General features: G+C 45.7%; 45 non-coding genes across 45 annotated transcripts; all 45 read left to right on the forward strand.

Annotated features, from left to right (window-relative positions):
- Positions 1 to 44: 44 nt before the first annotated feature.
- On the forward strand, positions 45 to 116 carry TRNAP-AGG (transfer RNA proline (anticodon AGG)). Its single transcript has one exon. It is a non-coding gene; the product is annotated as a tRNA-Pro (tRNA).
- An 89-nt stretch (positions 117 to 205) lies between these two features.
- Positions 206 to 277, forward strand: TRNAP-AGG (transfer RNA proline (anticodon AGG)). The gene has a single exon. It is a non-coding gene; the product is annotated as a tRNA-Pro (tRNA).
- Positions 278 to 365: 88 nt separating this feature from the next.
- On the forward strand, positions 366 to 437 carry TRNAP-AGG (transfer RNA proline (anticodon AGG)). The gene has a single exon. It is a non-coding gene; the product is annotated as a tRNA-Pro (tRNA).
- An 88-nt stretch (positions 438 to 525) lies between these two features.
- TRNAP-AGG (transfer RNA proline (anticodon AGG)) lies at positions 526 to 597 on the forward strand. Its single transcript has one exon. It is a non-coding gene; the product is annotated as a tRNA-Pro (tRNA).
- Positions 598 to 685: 88 nt separating this feature from the next.
- TRNAP-AGG (transfer RNA proline (anticodon AGG)) lies at positions 686 to 757 on the forward strand. Its single transcript has one exon. It is a non-coding gene; the product is annotated as a tRNA-Pro (tRNA).
- An 89-nt stretch (positions 758 to 846) lies between these two features.
- TRNAP-AGG (transfer RNA proline (anticodon AGG)) lies at positions 847 to 918 on the forward strand. Its single transcript has one exon. It is a non-coding gene; the product is annotated as a tRNA-Pro (tRNA).
- Positions 919 to 1,006: 88 nt separating this feature from the next.
- Positions 1,007 to 1,078, forward strand: TRNAP-AGG (transfer RNA proline (anticodon AGG)). The gene has a single exon. It is a non-coding gene; the product is annotated as a tRNA-Pro (tRNA).
- Positions 1,079 to 1,166: 88 nt separating this feature from the next.
- TRNAP-AGG (transfer RNA proline (anticodon AGG)) lies at positions 1,167 to 1,239 on the forward strand. Its single transcript has one exon. It is a non-coding gene; the product is annotated as a tRNA-Pro (tRNA).
- Positions 1,240 to 1,326: 87 nt separating this feature from the next.
- TRNAP-AGG (transfer RNA proline (anticodon AGG)) lies at positions 1,327 to 1,398 on the forward strand. The gene has a single exon. It is a non-coding gene; the product is annotated as a tRNA-Pro (tRNA).
- A 249-nt stretch (positions 1,399 to 1,647) lies between these two features.
- On the forward strand, positions 1,648 to 1,719 carry TRNAP-AGG (transfer RNA proline (anticodon AGG)). Its single transcript has one exon. It is a non-coding gene; the product is annotated as a tRNA-Pro (tRNA).
- A 249-nt stretch (positions 1,720 to 1,968) lies between these two features.
- On the forward strand, positions 1,969 to 2,040 carry TRNAP-AGG (transfer RNA proline (anticodon AGG)). The gene has a single exon. It is a non-coding gene; the product is annotated as a tRNA-Pro (tRNA).
- An 88-nt stretch (positions 2,041 to 2,128) lies between these two features.
- On the forward strand, positions 2,129 to 2,200 carry TRNAP-AGG (transfer RNA proline (anticodon AGG)). The gene has a single exon. It is a non-coding gene; the product is annotated as a tRNA-Pro (tRNA).
- Positions 2,201 to 2,288: 88 nt separating this feature from the next.
- On the forward strand, positions 2,289 to 2,360 carry TRNAP-AGG (transfer RNA proline (anticodon AGG)). Its single transcript has one exon. It is a non-coding gene; the product is annotated as a tRNA-Pro (tRNA).
- A 249-nt stretch (positions 2,361 to 2,609) lies between these two features.
- On the forward strand, positions 2,610 to 2,681 carry TRNAP-AGG (transfer RNA proline (anticodon AGG)). Its single transcript has one exon. It is a non-coding gene; the product is annotated as a tRNA-Pro (tRNA).
- An 88-nt stretch (positions 2,682 to 2,769) lies between these two features.
- Positions 2,770 to 2,841, forward strand: TRNAP-AGG (transfer RNA proline (anticodon AGG)). The gene has a single exon. It is a non-coding gene; the product is annotated as a tRNA-Pro (tRNA).
- An 88-nt stretch (positions 2,842 to 2,929) lies between these two features.
- Positions 2,930 to 3,001, forward strand: TRNAP-AGG (transfer RNA proline (anticodon AGG)). Its single transcript has one exon. It is a non-coding gene; the product is annotated as a tRNA-Pro (tRNA).
- An 89-nt stretch (positions 3,002 to 3,090) lies between these two features.
- Positions 3,091 to 3,162, forward strand: TRNAP-AGG (transfer RNA proline (anticodon AGG)). The gene has a single exon. It is a non-coding gene; the product is annotated as a tRNA-Pro (tRNA).
- Positions 3,163 to 3,410: 248 nt separating this feature from the next.
- TRNAP-AGG (transfer RNA proline (anticodon AGG)) lies at positions 3,411 to 3,482 on the forward strand. Its single transcript has one exon. It is a non-coding gene; the product is annotated as a tRNA-Pro (tRNA).
- Positions 3,483 to 3,571: 89 nt separating this feature from the next.
- Positions 3,572 to 3,643, forward strand: TRNAP-AGG (transfer RNA proline (anticodon AGG)). The gene has a single exon. It is a non-coding gene; the product is annotated as a tRNA-Pro (tRNA).
- An 88-nt stretch (positions 3,644 to 3,731) lies between these two features.
- TRNAP-AGG (transfer RNA proline (anticodon AGG)) lies at positions 3,732 to 3,803 on the forward strand. Its single transcript has one exon. It is a non-coding gene; the product is annotated as a tRNA-Pro (tRNA).
- Positions 3,804 to 3,891: 88 nt separating this feature from the next.
- Positions 3,892 to 3,963, forward strand: TRNAP-AGG (transfer RNA proline (anticodon AGG)). Its single transcript has one exon. It is a non-coding gene; the product is annotated as a tRNA-Pro (tRNA).
- Positions 3,964 to 4,051: 88 nt separating this feature from the next.
- On the forward strand, positions 4,052 to 4,123 carry TRNAP-AGG (transfer RNA proline (anticodon AGG)). Its single transcript has one exon. It is a non-coding gene; the product is annotated as a tRNA-Pro (tRNA).
- Positions 4,124 to 4,211: 88 nt separating this feature from the next.
- On the forward strand, positions 4,212 to 4,283 carry TRNAP-AGG (transfer RNA proline (anticodon AGG)). Its single transcript has one exon. It is a non-coding gene; the product is annotated as a tRNA-Pro (tRNA).
- A 248-nt stretch (positions 4,284 to 4,531) lies between these two features.
- On the forward strand, positions 4,532 to 4,603 carry TRNAP-AGG (transfer RNA proline (anticodon AGG)). Its single transcript has one exon. It is a non-coding gene; the product is annotated as a tRNA-Pro (tRNA).
- A 249-nt stretch (positions 4,604 to 4,852) lies between these two features.
- Positions 4,853 to 4,924, forward strand: TRNAP-AGG (transfer RNA proline (anticodon AGG)). Its single transcript has one exon. It is a non-coding gene; the product is annotated as a tRNA-Pro (tRNA).
- A 249-nt stretch (positions 4,925 to 5,173) lies between these two features.
- On the forward strand, positions 5,174 to 5,245 carry TRNAP-AGG (transfer RNA proline (anticodon AGG)). The gene has a single exon. It is a non-coding gene; the product is annotated as a tRNA-Pro (tRNA).
- An 88-nt stretch (positions 5,246 to 5,333) lies between these two features.
- TRNAP-AGG (transfer RNA proline (anticodon AGG)) lies at positions 5,334 to 5,405 on the forward strand. Its single transcript has one exon. It is a non-coding gene; the product is annotated as a tRNA-Pro (tRNA).
- Positions 5,406 to 5,493: 88 nt separating this feature from the next.
- TRNAP-AGG (transfer RNA proline (anticodon AGG)) lies at positions 5,494 to 5,565 on the forward strand. The gene has a single exon. It is a non-coding gene; the product is annotated as a tRNA-Pro (tRNA).
- An 88-nt stretch (positions 5,566 to 5,653) lies between these two features.
- TRNAP-AGG (transfer RNA proline (anticodon AGG)) lies at positions 5,654 to 5,725 on the forward strand. Its single transcript has one exon. It is a non-coding gene; the product is annotated as a tRNA-Pro (tRNA).
- A 249-nt stretch (positions 5,726 to 5,974) lies between these two features.
- Positions 5,975 to 6,046, forward strand: TRNAP-AGG (transfer RNA proline (anticodon AGG)). The gene has a single exon. It is a non-coding gene; the product is annotated as a tRNA-Pro (tRNA).
- Positions 6,047 to 6,134: 88 nt separating this feature from the next.
- TRNAP-UGG (transfer RNA proline (anticodon UGG)) lies at positions 6,135 to 6,206 on the forward strand. Its single transcript has one exon. It is a non-coding gene; the product is annotated as a tRNA-Pro (tRNA).
- Positions 6,207 to 6,294: 88 nt separating this feature from the next.
- Positions 6,295 to 6,367, forward strand: TRNAP-AGG (transfer RNA proline (anticodon AGG)). Its single transcript has one exon. It is a non-coding gene; the product is annotated as a tRNA-Pro (tRNA).
- A 555-nt stretch (positions 6,368 to 6,922) lies between these two features.
- Positions 6,923 to 6,994, forward strand: TRNAP-UGG (transfer RNA proline (anticodon UGG)). Its single transcript has one exon. It is a non-coding gene; the product is annotated as a tRNA-Pro (tRNA).
- A 249-nt stretch (positions 6,995 to 7,243) lies between these two features.
- Positions 7,244 to 7,315, forward strand: TRNAP-AGG (transfer RNA proline (anticodon AGG)). Its single transcript has one exon. It is a non-coding gene; the product is annotated as a tRNA-Pro (tRNA).
- Positions 7,316 to 7,403: 88 nt separating this feature from the next.
- On the forward strand, positions 7,404 to 7,475 carry TRNAP-AGG (transfer RNA proline (anticodon AGG)). The gene has a single exon. It is a non-coding gene; the product is annotated as a tRNA-Pro (tRNA).
- Positions 7,476 to 7,884: 409 nt separating this feature from the next.
- TRNAP-AGG (transfer RNA proline (anticodon AGG)) lies at positions 7,885 to 7,956 on the forward strand. The gene has a single exon. It is a non-coding gene; the product is annotated as a tRNA-Pro (tRNA).
- An 88-nt stretch (positions 7,957 to 8,044) lies between these two features.
- TRNAP-AGG (transfer RNA proline (anticodon AGG)) lies at positions 8,045 to 8,116 on the forward strand. Its single transcript has one exon. It is a non-coding gene; the product is annotated as a tRNA-Pro (tRNA).
- An 89-nt stretch (positions 8,117 to 8,205) lies between these two features.
- TRNAP-AGG (transfer RNA proline (anticodon AGG)) lies at positions 8,206 to 8,277 on the forward strand. The gene has a single exon. It is a non-coding gene; the product is annotated as a tRNA-Pro (tRNA).
- Positions 8,278 to 8,365: 88 nt separating this feature from the next.
- TRNAP-AGG (transfer RNA proline (anticodon AGG)) lies at positions 8,366 to 8,437 on the forward strand. The gene has a single exon. It is a non-coding gene; the product is annotated as a tRNA-Pro (tRNA).
- An 88-nt stretch (positions 8,438 to 8,525) lies between these two features.
- On the forward strand, positions 8,526 to 8,597 carry TRNAP-AGG (transfer RNA proline (anticodon AGG)). The gene has a single exon. It is a non-coding gene; the product is annotated as a tRNA-Pro (tRNA).
- Positions 8,598 to 8,846: 249 nt separating this feature from the next.
- Positions 8,847 to 8,918, forward strand: TRNAP-AGG (transfer RNA proline (anticodon AGG)). The gene has a single exon. It is a non-coding gene; the product is annotated as a tRNA-Pro (tRNA).
- An 88-nt stretch (positions 8,919 to 9,006) lies between these two features.
- Positions 9,007 to 9,078, forward strand: TRNAP-AGG (transfer RNA proline (anticodon AGG)). Its single transcript has one exon. It is a non-coding gene; the product is annotated as a tRNA-Pro (tRNA).
- An 89-nt stretch (positions 9,079 to 9,167) lies between these two features.
- TRNAP-AGG (transfer RNA proline (anticodon AGG)) lies at positions 9,168 to 9,239 on the forward strand. Its single transcript has one exon. It is a non-coding gene; the product is annotated as a tRNA-Pro (tRNA).
- Positions 9,240 to 9,488: 249 nt separating this feature from the next.
- TRNAP-UGG (transfer RNA proline (anticodon UGG)) lies at positions 9,489 to 9,560 on the forward strand. Its single transcript has one exon. It is a non-coding gene; the product is annotated as a tRNA-Pro (tRNA).
- A 249-nt stretch (positions 9,561 to 9,809) lies between these two features.
- TRNAP-AGG (transfer RNA proline (anticodon AGG)) lies at positions 9,810 to 9,881 on the forward strand. The gene has a single exon. It is a non-coding gene; the product is annotated as a tRNA-Pro (tRNA).
- The last annotated feature ends 76 nt before the right edge of the window (positions 9,882 to 9,957 follow it).

Consider the following 9,957-nt stretch of genomic DNA (forward strand, 5'->3'; position numbering starts at 1 on the left):
TAAATTGTAGGACTACGAGTTGAGCACTTTTCAGTGTCATACATGGTCCGTTGGTCTAGGGGTATGATACTCGCTTAGGGTGCGAGTGGTCCCGGGTTCAAATCCCGGACGGACCCGAGTTTTTGCAGAGGTAATTTAGGGACTATTTAAATGCAACTAACTACAGGGTAGGCCTATGATTAGAGCATGTTTTAGTTTCATACATGGTCCGTTGGTCTAGGGGTATGATACTCGATTAGGGTGCGAGTGGTCCCGGGTTCAAATCCCGGACGGACCCGAGTTTTGCAGAAGTAATTTGGTGACTATTTAAATGCAACTAGTTAAATTGTAGGACTACGAGTTGAGCATGTTTCAGTGTCATACATGGTCCGTTGGTCTAGGGGTATGATACTCGCTTAGGGTGCGAGTGGTCCTGGGTTCAAATCCCGGACGGACCCAAGTTTTTGCAGAGGTAATTTAGTGACTACATAAATGCAACTAACTACAGGGTAGGCCTATGAGTTGAGCATGTTTTATTTCATAAGTGGTCCGTTGGTCTAGGGGTATGATACTCGCTTAGGGTGCGAGTGGTCCCGGGTTAAAATCCCGGACGGACCCGAGTTTTTGCAGAGGTAATTTAGTGACTATATAAATGCAACTAACTACAGGGTAGGCCTATGAGTTGAGCATGTTTTATTTCATAAGTGGTCCGTTGGTCTAGGGGTATGATACTCGCTTAGGGTGCGAGTGGTCCCGGGTTCAAATCCCGGACGGACCCGAGTTTTTGCAGAGGTAATTTAGGGACTATTTAAATGCAACTAACTACAGGGTAGGCCTATGATTAGAGCATGTTTTAGTTTCATACATGGTCCGTTGGTCTAGGGGTATGATACTCGATTAGGGTGCGAGTGGTCCCGGGTTCAAATCCCGGACGGACCCGAGTTTTGCAGAAGTAATTTGGTGACTATTTAAATGCAACTAGTTAAATTGTAGGACTACGAGTTGAGCATGTTTCAGTGTCATACATGGTCCGTTGGTCTAGGGGTATGATACTCGCTTAGGGTGCGAGTGGTCCTGGGTTCAAATCCCGGACGGACCCAAGTTTTTGCAGAGGTAATTTAGTGACTACATAAATGCAACTAACTACAGGGTAGGCCTATGAGTTGAGCATGTTTTATTTCATAAGTGGTCCGTTGGTCTAGGGGTATGATACTCGCTTAGGGTGCGAGTGGTTCCGGGTTCAAATCCCGGACGGAACCGAGTTTTGCAGAAGTAATTTGGTGACTATTTAAATGCAACTATTTAAATTGTAGGACTACGAGTTGAGCATGTTTCAGTGTCGTACATGGTCCGTTGGTCTAGGGGTATGATACTCGCTTAGGGTGCGAGTGGTCCCGGGTTCAAATCCCGGACGGACCCGAGTTTTGCAGAAGTAATATGGTGACTATTTAAATGCAACTAGTTAAATTGTAGGACTACGAGTTGAGCATGTTTCAGTGTCATACATGGTCCGTTGGTCTAGGGGTATGATACTCGCTTAGGGTGCGAGTGGTTCCGGGGTTAAAATCCCGGACGGACCCGAGTTTTGCAGAAGTAATTTGGTGACTATTTAAATGCAACTAGTTAAATTGTAGGACTACGTGTTGAGCATGTTTCAGTGTCATCCATGGTCCGTTGGTCTAGGAGTATGATACTCGCTTAGGGTGCGAGTGGTCCCGGGTTCAAATCCCGGACGGACCCGAGTTTTGCAGAAGTAATATGGTGACTATTTAAATGCAACTAGTTAAATTGTAGGACTACGAGTTGAGCATGTTTCAGTGTCATACATGGTCCGTTGGTCTAAGGGTATGATACTCGCTTAGGGTGCGAGTGGTTCCGGGGTTAAAATCCCGGACGGACCCGAGTTTTGCAGAAGTAATTTGGTGACTATTTAAATGCAACTAGTTAAATTGTAGGACTACGAGTTGAGCATGTTTCAGTGTCATACATGGTCCGTTGGTCTAGGGGTATGATACTCGCTTAGGGTGCGAGTGTTCCTGGGTTCAAATCCCGGACGGACCCAAGTTTTTGCAGAGGTAATTTAGTGACTACATAAATGCAACTAACTACAGGGTAGGCCTATGAGTTGAGCATGTTTTATTTCATAAGTGGTCCGTTGGTCTAGGGGTATGATACTCGCTTAGGGTGCGAGTGGTTCCGGGTTCAAATCCCGGACGGACCCGAGTTTTGCAGAAGTAATTTGGTGACTATTTAAATGCAACTAGGTAAATTGTAGGACTACGAGTTGAGCATGTTTCAGTGTCGTACATGGTCCGTTGGTCTAGGGGTATGATACTCGCTTAGGGTGCGAGTGGTCCCGGGTTCAAATCCCGGACGGACCCGAGTTTTGCAGAAGTAATATGGTGACTATTTAAATGCAACTAGTTAAATTGTAGGACTACGAGTTGAGCATGTTTCAGTGTCATACATGGTCCGTTGGTCTAGGGGTATGATACTCGCTTAGGGTGCGAGTGGTTCCGGGGTTAAAATCCCGGACGGACCCGAGTTTTGCAGAAGTAATTTGGTGACTATTTAAATGCAACTAGTTAAATTGTAGGACTACGTGTTGAGCATGTTTCAGTGTCATCCATGGTCCGTTGGTCTAGGAGTATGATACTCGCTTAGGGTGCGAGTGGTCCTGGGTTCAAATCCCGGACGGACCCGAGTTTTTGCAGAGGTAATTTAGTGACTATTTAAATGCAACTAACTACAGGGTAGACCTATGAGTTGAGAATGTTTTATTTCATAAGTGGTCCGTTGGTCTAGGGGTATGATACTCGCTTAGGGTGCGAGTGGTCCCGGGTTCAAATCCCGGACGGACCCGAGTTTTTGCAGAGGTAATTTAGTGACTATATAAATGCAACTAACTACAGGGTAGGCCTATGAGTTGAGCATGTTTTATTTCATAAGTGGTCCGTTGGTCTAGGGGTATGATACTCGCTTAGGGTGCGAGTGGTCCCGGGTTCAAATCCCGGACGGACCCGAGTTTTTGCAGAGGTAATTTAGGGACTATTTAAATGCAACTAACTACAGGGTAGGCCTATGATTAGAGCATGTTTTAGTTTCATACATGGTCCGTTGGTCTAGGGGTATGATACTCGATTAGGGTGCGAGTGGTCCCGGGTTCAAATCCCGGACGGACCCGAGTTTTGCAGAATAAATTTGGTGACTATTTAAATGCAACTAGTTAAATTGTAGGACTACGTGTTGAGCATGTTTCAGTGTCATACATGGTCCGTTGGTCTAGGGGTATGATACTCCCTTAGGGTGCGAGTGGTCCTGGGTTCAAATCCCGGACGGACCCGAGTTTTTGCAGAGGTAATTTAGTGACTATATAAATGCAACTAACTACAGGGTAGGCCTATGAGTTGAGCATGTTTTATTTCATAAGTGGTCCGTTGGTCTAGGGGTATGATACTCGCTTAGGGTGCGAGTGGTCCCGGGTTCAAATCCTGGACGGACCCGAGTTTTTGCAGAGGTAATTTAGTGACCATTTAAATGCAACTTACTGCAGGGTAGGCCTATGATTAGAGCATGTTTTAGTTTCATACATGGTCCGTTGGTCTAGGGGTATGATACTCGCTTAGGGTGCGAGTGGTCCCGGGTTCAAATCCCGGACGGACCCGAGTTTTGCAGAAGTAATTTGGTGACTATTTAAATGCAACTAGTTAAATTGTAGGACTACGAGTTGAGCATGTTTCAGTGTCATACATGGTCCGTTGGTCTAGGGGTATGATACTCGCTTAGGGTGCGAGTGGTCCTGGGTTCAAATCCCGGACGGACCCAAGTTTTTGCAGAGGTAATTTAGTGACTACATAAATGCAACTAACTACAGGCTAGGCCTATGAGTTGAGCATGTTTTATTTCATAAGTGGTCCGTTGGTCTAGGGGTATGATACTCGCTTAGGGTGCGAGTGGTTCCGGGTTCAAATCCCGGACGGACCCGAGTTTTGCAGAAGTAATTTGGTGACTATTTAAATGCAACTAGTTAAATTGTAGGACTACGAGTTGAGCATGTTTCAGTGTCGTACATGGTCCGTTGGTCTAGGGGTATGATACTCGCTTAGGGTGCGAGTGGTCCCGGGTTCAAATCCCGGACGGACCCGAGTTTTGCAGAAGTAATATGGTGACTATTTAAATGCAACTAGTTAAATTGTAGGACTACGAGTTGAGCATGTTTCAGTGTCATCCATGGTCCGTTGGTCTAGGAGTATGATACTCGCTTAGGGTGCGAGTGGTCCTGGGTTCAAATCCCGGACGGACCCGAGTTTTTGCAGAGGTAATTTAGTGACTATTTAAATGCAACTAACTACAGGGTAGACCTATGAGTTGAGCATGTTTTATTTCATAAGTGGTCCGTTGGTCTAGGGGTATGATACTCGCTTAGGGTGCGAGTGGTCCCGGGTTCAAATCCCTAACGGACCCGAGTTTTTGCAGAGGTAATTTAGTGACTATATAAATGCAACTAACTACAGGGTAGGCCTATGAGTTGAGCATGTTTTATTTCATAAGTGGTCCGTTGGTCTAGGGGTATGATACTCGCTTAGGGTGCGAGTGGTCCCGGGTTCAAATCCCGGACGGACCCGAGTTTTTGCAGAGGTAATTTAGGGACTATTTAAATGCAACTAACTACAGGGTAGGCCTATGATTAGAGCATGTTTTAGTTTCATACATGGTCCATTGGTCTAGGGGTATGATACTCGATTAGGGTGCGAGTGGTCCCGGGTTCAAATCCCGGACGGACCCGAGTTTTGCAGAAGTAATTTGGTGACTATTTAAATGCAACTAGTTAAATTGTAGGACTACGTGTTGAGCATGTTTCAGTGTCATACATGGTCCGTTGGTCTAGGGGTATGATACTCGCTTAGGGTGCGAGTGGTCCTGGGTTCAAATCCCGGACGGACCCGAGTTTTTGCAGAGGTAATTTAGTGACTATATAAATGCAACTAACTACAGGGTAGGCCTATGAGTTGAGCATGTTTTATTTCATAAGTGGTCCATTGGTCTAGGGGTATGATACTCGCTTAGGGTGCGAGTGGTCCCGGGTTCAAATCCTGGACGGACCCGAGTTTTTGCAGAGGTAATTTAGTGACTATTTAAATGCAACTTACTACAGGGTAGGCCTATGATTAGAGCATGTTTTAGTTTCATACATGGTCCGTTGGTCTAGGGGTATGATACTCGCTTAGGGTGCGAGTGGTCCCGGGTTCAAATCCCGGACGGACCCGAGTTTTGCAGAAGTAATTTGGTGACTATTTAAATGCAACTAGTTAAATTGTAGGACTACGAGTTGAGCATGTTTCAGTGTCATACATGGTCCGTTGGTCTAGGGGTATGATACTCGCTTAGGGTGCGAGTGGTCCTGGGTTCAAATCCCGGACGGACCCAAGTTTTTGCAGAGGTAATTTAGTGACTACATAAATGCAACTAACTACAGGCTAGGCCTATGAGTTGAGCATGTTTTATTTCATAAGTGGTCCGTTGGTCTAGGGGTATGATACTCGCTTAGGGTGCGAGTGGTTCCGGGTTCAAATCCCGGACGGACCCGAGTTTTGCAGAAGTAATTTGGTGACTATTTAAATGCAACTAGTTAAATTGTAGGACTACGAGTTGAGCATGTTTCAGTGTCGTACATGGTCCGTTGGTCTAGGGGTATGATACTCGCTTAGGGTGCGAGTGGTCCCGGGTTCAAATCCCGGACGGACCCGAGTTTTGCAGAAGTAATATGGTGACTATTTAAATGCAACTAATTAAATTGTAGGACTACGAGTTGAGCATGTTTCAGTGTCATACATGGTCCGTTGGTCTAGGGGTATGATACTCGCTTAGGGTGCGAGTGGTTCCGGGGTTAAAATCCCGGACGAACCGGAGTTTTTGCAGAGGTAATTTAGTGACTATTTAAATGCAACTAACTACAGGGTAGGCCTATGAGTTGAGCATGTTTTATTTCATAAGTGGTCCGTTGGTCTAGGGGTATGATACTCGCTTAGGGTGCGAGTGGTCCCAGGTTCAAATCCCGGACGGACCCGAGTTTTTGCAGAGGTAATTTAGTGACTATTTAAATGCAACTAACTACAGGGTAGGCCTATGAGTTGAGCATGTTTTATTTCATACATGGTCCGTTGGTCTAGGGGTATGATAATCGCTTTGGGTGCGAGTGGTTCCGGGTTCAAATCCCGGACGGACCCGAGTTTTGCAGAAGTAAATTAGTGACTATTTAAATGCAACTTGTTAAATTGTAGGACTACGACTTGAGCATGTCTCGTTGTCATTCATGATCTGTTGGTCTAGGGGTATGATACTCGCTTAGGGTGCGAGTGGTCCCGGGTTCAAATCCCGGACGGAACCGAGTTTTTGCAGAGGTAATTTAGTGACTTTTTAAATGCATCTAACTACAGGGTAGGCCTATGAGTTGAGCATGTTTTATTTCACACATGGTCCGTTGGTCTAGGGGTATGATACTCGCTTTGGGTGCGAGTGGTCCCAGGTTCAAATCCCGGACGGACCCGAGTTTTGCAGAAGTAAATTGGTGACTATTTAACTGCAACTAGTTAAATTGTAGGACTACGACTTGAGCATGTCTCGCAGTCATTCATGATCTGTTGGTTTAGGGGTATGATACTTGCTTAGGGTGCGAGTGGTCCTCGGACGGGCCCGAGTTTTTGCAGAGGTAATTTAGTGACTATTTAAATGCATCTAACTACAGGGTAGGCCTATGAGTTGAGCATGTTTTATTTCATACATGGTCCGTTGGTCTAGGGGTATGATAATCGCTTTGGGTGCGAGTGGTTCCGGGTTCAAATCCCGGACGGAACCGAGTTTTTGCAGAGGTAATTTAGTGACTAATTAAATGCATCTAACTACAGCGTAGGCCTATGAGTTGAGCATGTTTTATTTCACACATGGTCCGTTGGTCTAGGGGTATGATACTCGCTTTGGGTGCGAGTGGTCCCGGGTTCAAATCCCGGACGGACCCGAGTTTTGCAGAAGTAAATTGGTGACTATTTAAATGCAACTAGTTAAATTGTAGGACTACGACTTGAGCATGTCTCGCAGTCATTCATGATCTGTTGGTTTAGGGGTATGATACTTGCTTAGGGTGCGAGTGGTCCCGGGTTCAAATCTCGGACGGGCCCGAGTTTTTGCAGAGGTAATTTAGTGACTATTTAAATGCATCTAACTACAGGGTAGGCCTATGAGTTGAGCATGTTTTAGTCTCATTCATGGTCCGTTGGTCTAGGGGTATGATACTCGCTTAGGGTGCGAGTGGTCCCGGGTTCAAATCCCGGACGGACCCGAGTTTTGCAGAAGTAATTTGGTGACTATTTAAATGCAACTACTTAAATTGTAGGACTACGAGTTGAGCATGTTTCAGTGTCATACATGGTCCGTTGGTCTAGGGGTATGATACTCGCTTAGGGTGTGAGTGGTCCCGGGTTAAAATCCCGGACGGACCCGAGTTTTTGCAGAGGTAATTTAGTGACTATATAAATGCAACTAACTACAGGGTAGGCCTATGAGTTGAGCATGTTTTATTTCATAAGTGGTCTGTTGGTCTAGGGGTATGATACTCGCTTAGGGTGCGAGTGGTCCCGGGTTCAAATCCCGGAAGGACCCGAGTTTTTGCAGAGGTAATTTAGGGACTATTTAAATGCAACTAACTACAGGGTAGGCCTATGATTAGAGCATGTTTTAGTTTCATACATGGTCCGTTGGTCTAGGGGTAAGATACTCGATTATGGTGCCAGTGGTCACGGGTTCAAATCCCGGACGGACCCGAGTTTTGCAGAAGTAATTTGGTGACTATTTAAATGCAACTAGTTAAATTGTAGGACTACGAGTTGAGCATGTTTCAGTGTCATACATGGTCCGTTGGTCTAGGGGTATGATACTCGCTTAGGGTGCGAGTGGTCCTGGGTTCAAATCCCGGACGGACCCGAGTTTTTGCAGAGGTAATTTAGTGACTACATAAATGCAACTTGCTACAGGGTAGGCCTATGAGTTGAGCATGTTTTATTTCGTAAGTGGTCCGTTGGTCTAGGGGTATGATACTCGCTTAGGGTGCGAGTGGTCCCGGGTTCAAATCTCGGACGGACCCGAGTTTTAGCAGAGGTAATTTAGTGACTATTTAAATGCAACTAACTACAGGGTAGGCCTATGATTAGAGCATGTTTTAGTTTCATACATGGTCCGTTGGTCTAGGGGTATGATACTCGCTTAGGGTGCGAGTGGTCCCGGGTTCAAATCCCGGACGGACCCGAGTTTTGCAGAAGTAATTTGGTGACTATTTAAATGCAACTAGTTAAATTGTAGGACTACGAGTTGAGCATGTTTCAGTGTCATACATGGTCCGTTGGTCTAGGGGTATGATACTCGCTTAGGGTGCGAGTGGTCCCGGGTTAAAATCCCGGACGGACCCGAGTTTTTGCAGAGGTAATTTAGTGACTATATAAATGCAACTAACTACAGGGTAGGCCTATGAGTTGAGCATGTTTTATTTCATAAGTGGTCCGTTGGTCTAGGGGTATGATACTCGCTTAGGGTGCGAGTGGTCCCGGGTTCAAATCCCGGACGGACCCGAGTTTTTGCAGAGGTAATTTAGGGACTATTTAAATGCAACTAACTACAGGGTAGGCCCATGATTAGAGCATGTTTTATTTTCATACATGGTCCGTTGGTCTAGGGGTATGATACTCGATTAGGGTGCGAGTGGTCACGGGTTCAAATCCCGGACGGACCCGAGTTTTGCAGAAGTAATTTGGTGACTATTTAAATGCAACTAGTTAAATTGTAGGACTACGAGTTGAGCATGTTTCAGTGTCATACATGTTCCGTTGGTCTAGGGGTATGATACTCGCTTAGGGTGCGAGTGGTCCTGGGTTCAAATCCCGGACGGACCCGAGTTTTTGCAGAGGTAATTTAGTGACTACATAAATGCAACTAGCTACAGGGTAGGCCTATGAGTTGAGCATGTTTTATTTCATAAGTGGTCCGTTGGTCTAGGGGTATGATACTCGCTTAGGGTGCGAGTGGTCCCGGGTTCAAATCCCGGACGGACCCGAGTTTTTGCAGAGGTAATTTAGTGACTATTTAAATGCAACTAACTACAGGGTAGGCCTATGATTAGAGCATGTTTTAGTTTCATACATGGTCCGTTGGTCTAGGGGTATGATACTCGCTTAGGGTGCGAGTGGTCCCGGGTTCAAATCCCGGACGGACCCGAGTTTTGCAGAAGTAATTTTGTGACTATTTAAATGCAACTAGCTAAATTGTAGGACTACGAGTTGAGCATGTTTCAGTGTCGTACATGGTCCGTTGGTCTAGGGGTATGATACTCGCTTAGGGTGCGAGTGGTCCCGCGGTTAAAATCCCGGACGGACCCGAGTTTTTGCAGAGGTAATTTATTGACTATTTAAATGCATCTAACTACAGGGTAGGCCTATGAGTTGAGCATGTTTTATTTCACACATGGTCCGTTGGTCTAGGGGTATGATACTCGCTTTGGGTGCGAGTGGTCCCGGGTTCAAATCCCGGACGGACCCGAGTTTTGCAGAAGTAAATTGGTGACTATTTAAATGCAACTAGTTAAATTGTAGGACTACGACTTGAGCATGTCTCGCAGTCATTCATGATCTGTTGGTTTAAGGGTATGATACTTGCTTAGGGTGCGAGTGGTCCCGGGTTCAAATCTCGGACGGACCCGAGTTTTTGCAGAGGTAATTTAGTGACTATTTAAATGCAACTAACTACAGGGTAGGCCTATGATTAGAGCATGTTTTAGTTTCATACATGGTCCGTTGGTCTAGGGGTATGATACTCGCTTAGGGTGCGAGTGGTCCCGGGTTCAAATCCCGGACGGACCCGAGTTTTGCAGAAGTAATTTGGTGACTATTTAAATGCAACTAGTTAAATTGTAGGACTACGAGTTGAGCATGTTTC

This window comes from Phalangium opilio, unplaced genomic scaffold, assembly GCF_054372755.1.
Source record: "Phalangium opilio isolate 3A_F unplaced genomic scaffold, DU_Popi_V2 ptg000061l_1, whole genome shotgun sequence".
Classification (NCBI taxonomy): Eukaryota; Metazoa; Arthropoda; class Arachnida; order Opiliones; family Phalangiidae; genus Phalangium; species Phalangium opilio.